This window comes from Lepidothrix coronata, unplaced genomic scaffold (assembly GCF_001604755.1).
Source record: "Lepidothrix coronata isolate B3197 unplaced genomic scaffold, Lepidothrix_coronata-1.0 Scaffold319, whole genome shotgun sequence".
Classification (NCBI taxonomy): Eukaryota; Metazoa; Chordata; class Aves; order Passeriformes; family Pipridae; genus Lepidothrix; species Lepidothrix coronata.
In genome coordinates, this window is record NW_016690499.1 from 387,758 (window position 1) to 393,608 (window position 5,851).

Consider the following 5,851-nt stretch of genomic DNA (forward strand, 5'->3'; position numbering starts at 1 on the left):
TCACCTGCTCTCAGACAACCGGGGCGAGCGGCACCGGGAGGAAAGGGCAGCAGGAAGCCAAGCACGGGGACCCCCAGGCCGGGGTGCCGGGTGGGCTCTGCCTCGGGTTCCCCTCCAGCGGCTGGGGCACCGGGATCGCAAGCTGCGCAGGGAGAGCAGAGGGAGCTTGGCTGCTGGAGAATGGCAGCAGGATTTAACTAGGAGGGCACGGAAAACTGGGAGAGAACACGCGGGAGCTGAGGGAACTGCGGGAGACGAGAGCGGCTTCTCAGCACCGGTGAGTCCCTCCTCAAAACCTAAAACTTCACATCCCCCTCCCCAACATTTATCCACTTCAAAAGTCTGGCTGATTCCGCTGTGGAGGGAGTGTGGCTGGGGAGGGGCTTTGGCTGGGAGAACTATCTGGGTAGTTTTCTGTTGTTACAGTATAAAAAAGGGTAAAAACCTGTACTTTTCCCAGTGTTGCGTTTTCTGGGTTTGTTTCCCGTCCTGGCGATTCCCCACCGGGAGAGATCCAGTAGGTGGCACTTTCTTGGCAGCAAAATGTCCATTTGGCACAGAATGAGGCTTTTTTTGTTGTTCCTAATTAAGTCTGGAGACGTACTTTTGAGCAGCTGTTTGTTTGCAAACCTCGGGGTTTCCTCGTTTTGGGACACGCGTGGAATTTTCGCCGTTCCCCGCCGGGCCCATGGATGAGCCGCTGCTCTCGGTGGGTGTGCTCTCCCTGCCCCGACCCTGGCAGGACCCACCACCCTGTTTGGGCACGGAGGGAAGCTCGGAGCTGCCGCGCTCCCCGCCGTGACAGCTCTGCCTCCCTCTGCGTTAAGAGCCGGAGCGCAGCGTTCCCGTCCCCTTTCACTTCTGTGCCTGGAAAATGCCCGTGCAAACTGCACCCAGCACAAGGCTCAGGGACGAATGATGTGACTGCCATTATTTTTAAATACTGGAAGTAACTGTGACACGGCACAGGAGTAAAATCCGGTGATTGCCCCGCTGTAATTAGGCCAACGGGGAGTAACGCTTGCGATGCTGGGCTGCTCCGAAACGCTGCCACGGGGATCGGATCCATCGGCGGTTGCTCGTCCAGGAGCGCCAGCACTGGGCTGGGATCTGCCCCTAAAAAGGACTTTTTCTTAGTAGAAATAATGACAGCCAGAGGCTCAGCCCCCGGCTGACACAGCAGGGACCCACGCAGGGCTTCGCCCGCAGATGCCGCAGGCAGCAGCACATTCCTGGCTCCATTTCCTTGCGTGATGGAGTTTTCAGTTGATTAAGAAGGAAAATTAGTCCTCCACAGACAGAAAGGGCAGGCAGTGATGCTGAATCAAGGAGCCCTTTAAAGGAGGACCGGGAAGAAGGGCTTGGGATTCACTGTGGGAATGTGTCTGTGAGAGGCAAAGGTCGGTGCTCGGCCCGGTTTAAAACCAAGGCTTGGACATGCTTGGAATGTGCTGGGAAACAAAATACTTTTTGTAGGGCCACAGAATCATTCTAGAAATGAAAGGTTCAGAAGAGACACTAATGCACCACAGGACTCAGGAGGTTCCAGTCCTTGTGGCAACAAAGGAAGGAGTAAAACAGGGAGAACAAATGTGTTGGCTTGTGTGGGCTTGAGAAACATCCATATGAAATAAGCCCGGAGTGCATGAGGGACTCTCGGAGTATTATTCCCAGAGGGCTGGCTCCGGGGGTGCTTTGGAGCTGTGTCTCTGTCGCACTCTGTTCTCTCCCTTCCATGCCAAGGTGTGGAGTGCTGGATCAGGGCGGGTTTGTGGCTTTGAGGAAGACTCGGTGTTTTTCTCCTTGCGTGGGGCTGGTCTGGCCTCGAGTCTCCTTTCTGTAGGAGCTGTCAGTGCTGCCCTTCCCCTGGGGAGACGGGAGTGCACGGCCTCTATTGCTTTGGCAATAAAAATATCACCCTCTAAAAACAGTCAAACCTTATGAGCCCGCCCTAGTGACCTCCAAGAAGTCCAATGACTTCCCGGACTGACAGGGATGGTCTCCTGCCCTCCAGTAAAGCTTTATCAGCAGTGAGGTGTCTGCCTGGCAGGGCAGTGCCAGCAGATCCAGCACCACGTGACTCTGCCAGCACAGCCTCCTGAGCCACCTGCTTCGGCCAAGGTTCAGCAGGTGCCCAGGAAAACACCCACCTGCCTGCCAAGGAGCTATTCAAGGCTCCCACTCAAAGGAAGGGGAAGGATGGTACCTCCAGAAACCCTTCCATTTGTCCAACTACATTGTGTTTGCACCACCAGAAGTGGTGCCAGGCACTGTACGACGCCTGAGTGACACAGGACACGAGATCCAAGGAGGTCCAGGAGGCCTGAGATCACAGCGTGGCTCCAGATCTCCATATGCCCACAAGACCACAGTCAGGAACACAGCAGAGAGGAACATTAAGGATTTTCATGGAGTGGGGAGGCTCTGAATAGCATCTCTGTCTGCTTGCAGAGGGTTTGAAATGTCAGGCTCAGGGAAAAATATGCTGTCACCCATCCCTAAAGTATTTAGTGTTCCTGCATCAAATGGGTATCAAGGAGGAGAGGAAGGGGATCCTGGGAGAGCCGATCCCACACACTGGTGTCATGCTGTTCCCACATGGACAAGGCCACCTCTGTGCACAGTCACAGGCAAGAGTCTGTCCTTTCCCAAGGGAGCAAGAGTTTTCCTTTCTCCTGGGCTGGCGATGGTACTGCCTCCAAAACCAAAATGCACACTGCCAGGGGGTAACCAAAAAAGCCCTGGCATTTTATTTCCTGATAATCCAGGTAAATTAGGAGGAATGGCAATTAAGAAGGGAGGGACGGGTGTGGAGCTGAGCTGGACCGGTTTGGAGATCTTCCCCATTCCCCTGCACTGCAATTCCCCAGGAGAGCCCAGCCCTTGTTCCCACTCCCCAAGTGCTCCCGAGGGCGTTACTGCAACGTGCTCACTGCCACTGAGGATCTGCTGAGGAACAGAACAAAAGCCCCTGGGAAGAGGTGGGGAGTCACAGGCTCTGCCTGCTCAGCTGCCCTGGGACAGGGCCTGAAGTGCCCAGACAAGCTGCCAGGGCCCTGATTTGGTTGGAAGCACCAAGCAAGGCTGGAGGTGCCTGTTCCTGCAGGCACAGTGAAATGAGGGGACCCTCACAAGGCAAGAGGGTGATGGCAGAGGCTGAGCTGCTCCGGCCCGTCTGGCAGAGAGTCAGACCCTGCTCAGGATGCTCTGCCCTCACATCCATCCCTGCCTTCAGAGCAGAGTCCAAACAACCCCTCTCACAACCATCTCCCACAAAGGTTCTCCTTATCCTCCTGAGACTGGCAAATACATCTCACATGTCAAAATCCTCATCTCCAGTGCCAGGGGCACATTCCCACATCCAGTCCACAGCTGGGTCTTCACCCGCTGAGCTATTAACCCACTTCTCCTTTCCCACTCCCTGGACACTGCCACAGTTTCTCTCAGCCATTTCAGCTGGATGGAGGAGCTGAGTGTCAAGACCCAGGGCAGGAAGGGGCAGGATGGCATTTTGCAACAGCCCCGGCTGTCGGGATGGGCAGGTGTGGCACAAATGAGCCCTCATGGCTCATGGGCCTCTGACCCAGCCTTGCCCCAGGTGAGGGCAGCTCCTTGCCTGGCTGGTGGAGCAGTAACACTCCACATTTGTGGGTTGGGGTCTTTCAACACCACCTTGGAACAGGCCAGGAAATTCTTTCCTATTTTTGGTTTCTGGTTGGGGCACTGGCCCCCAGAAGCTTTTCATACTTTGAACTTGTTTAAGTTTAGTCCTTCCTGGATCCTTCTTGTTTTTTTTTTCCCTCTGTCTTATCAGTCTCAGCCTGTCCAGATTTATATACTACAAAGGTAAAGTGCAGCCCATCCGAATGGCAATAAATCAAAGTTCAGACCCCATGGCTGGTTCAGAAAGTGAAATAGTGCTGCTGCTGGGACGGTGATTAAGACCAGGTGAACAGGCACAGGCTGAGTCAACACCACCCTCCCCCAGACTGTTTACACCTAACTTCCCTCTCGCTGAAGATGACCAAAAGTGGGAACCGTCTGGGAGCCAAGATAGCTGGAATCTCTTCATGCCTTACGGGTGTTGGCTATCGGAACTGGAGCTGCCACCCAAAGCCACGTGTCCCCCAAATTCTCTCACCAGCAAATACAAAGGGAACCCCAAACCTGACTCATCTCACTGCTGTGGACAAGGCCAGTGGCTTGTCCTGGCCTGTCACTGCTCATTGCCACCATCAGGACTCCCCTGGGTTGCTCCTCGTCCCACCACTGCCACCAGTCAGAATTGAGACGTGCGGACACAAATTCCTCCGAGTCCTCCAAACTCCTCCATGTCCTTTTCACAAGGGCATGGAGTGGCAGGACAAAGGGGAGTGGCTTTCAGCTGAAGAATGGTGGGTTTAGGTTGGACAGTGGGAAGAAATTCTTCCCTGTGAGGGTGGGGAGGCCCTGACACAGGTTGCCCAGAGAAGCTGTGACTGCCCCATCCCTGGAAGTGTCCAAGGCCAGGTTGGATAGGGCTTGGAGCAACCTGGGCTAGTGGAAGGTGTCCTTGTCCATGGCCAGGGGTGGGACTGGATGGGCTTGAAGGTCCCTTCCAACCCAAAGCATTCCAGGATCTATAGTAAGTCAGTTGTCAGGCTTTCAGTGGTGACTGTATGAAGGCAAAGCAGTGACTCTGCCTTCGCTCTCGGTGCCAAGATAAACACAGAGGTGTCCATTTGCCTGAGCCCGAGACAATCCTTTCATCAGTGAATTCACTTCATAAAAACACCGGGGAGAGTAGGAGAGAGAAAGGTAATTGCACCCACGATATCCCTTAATAAATCACAGGCTGGAGCCTGCTCTCATTTCTGATACTGCTGCCTCTTAATTATAGCTGTGTTTGGCTGAGGAGACAGAGGAGGAGAGCCAGGCTCTATGCAGAAGGGAGCACTAATTAAAACCTCTTTTCCCTGGAAAGATATTTAACGTCTTCCTCTGGGGAAGAAGCAAATGGACTTGTCTCTGGCCATTCCTGTGGGTTAACCTGGAACACTGACTTTCACAGTCAGGCAGTTTGTCCTGTTTTCAGTACCTGATGCTCCTGGCATTGCTCCTGGGTTGAGATATTGGACTTTCAAAAGTCCTTGGAGAAGGAAGAGGAATAACATGTAGCCAGGTAGGCTGTGCAGGTGTGGATGTAAGGTTAAGAGCAGGGGTGGCTCCTCAGTCCATGTACACTGACCACAAAAAGGGTTTTGCACGTTGTCCCTTGACATGTGACACAGGCAGGACCTCTGTGATGGAGAGGGTAATCCCAGACTGCACCCAGGCAAATCCTCTGATTGGAATTCATACATGGACTTTACAGGCTTGATCCATGCTCAGTTCCACATGAGAAGAGAGTCCCCCGGGCTGGCAAGGGGAAGAATCTTGTACCACCAGGCACCTGCACTCCAGCATCCCTGCCTGATCTCCTGATGGGTTTGGGACCGGGCCACAACAGGACAGGTTTATTCACCTGGAGAACACAAACCCTCCTGAACTGCAGGAGGGGAGTGGTACATCTGAGCTGTGGAAATGACAGTTGGCCCCACTGAAGTCAAAAGGCTGATTCCGTGATTCTGTCTGTTTATTCTCTGTTTCCATGATTCCCAAAGGGAGTAAGTCAGCAATCTCCAGCTGCCCCTGCAGAGTTTCCACAGCAGGGAACCCAACTGGTGAAGGGAGACTCCAGTCTAGCATCCAGGTGCATGATCACTCCAACCTGGCATTCCCGCCAGAGTAGGCTGGATGTGAAAAACACAGAGAAAATGTGGGGTTGGATTATTTTCCTCCTGTTTTGCAATAGAAGGGGCAGGGCAGGAGT

General features: G+C 53.8%; 1 protein-coding gene across 1 annotated transcript in view; it reads left to right on the forward strand.

Moving 5' to 3' along the window:
- The window catches only part of EPS8L2 (EPS8 like 2), a 49,425-nt gene continuing 43,574 nt past the window's right edge, over positions 1-5,851 (forward strand). The window contains exon 1 of the mRNA XM_017838006.1: positions 1-277. The gene's annotated coding sequence lies outside the window, so the exon portion shown is untranslated. The remainder of the gene's footprint in view (positions 278-5,851) is intronic.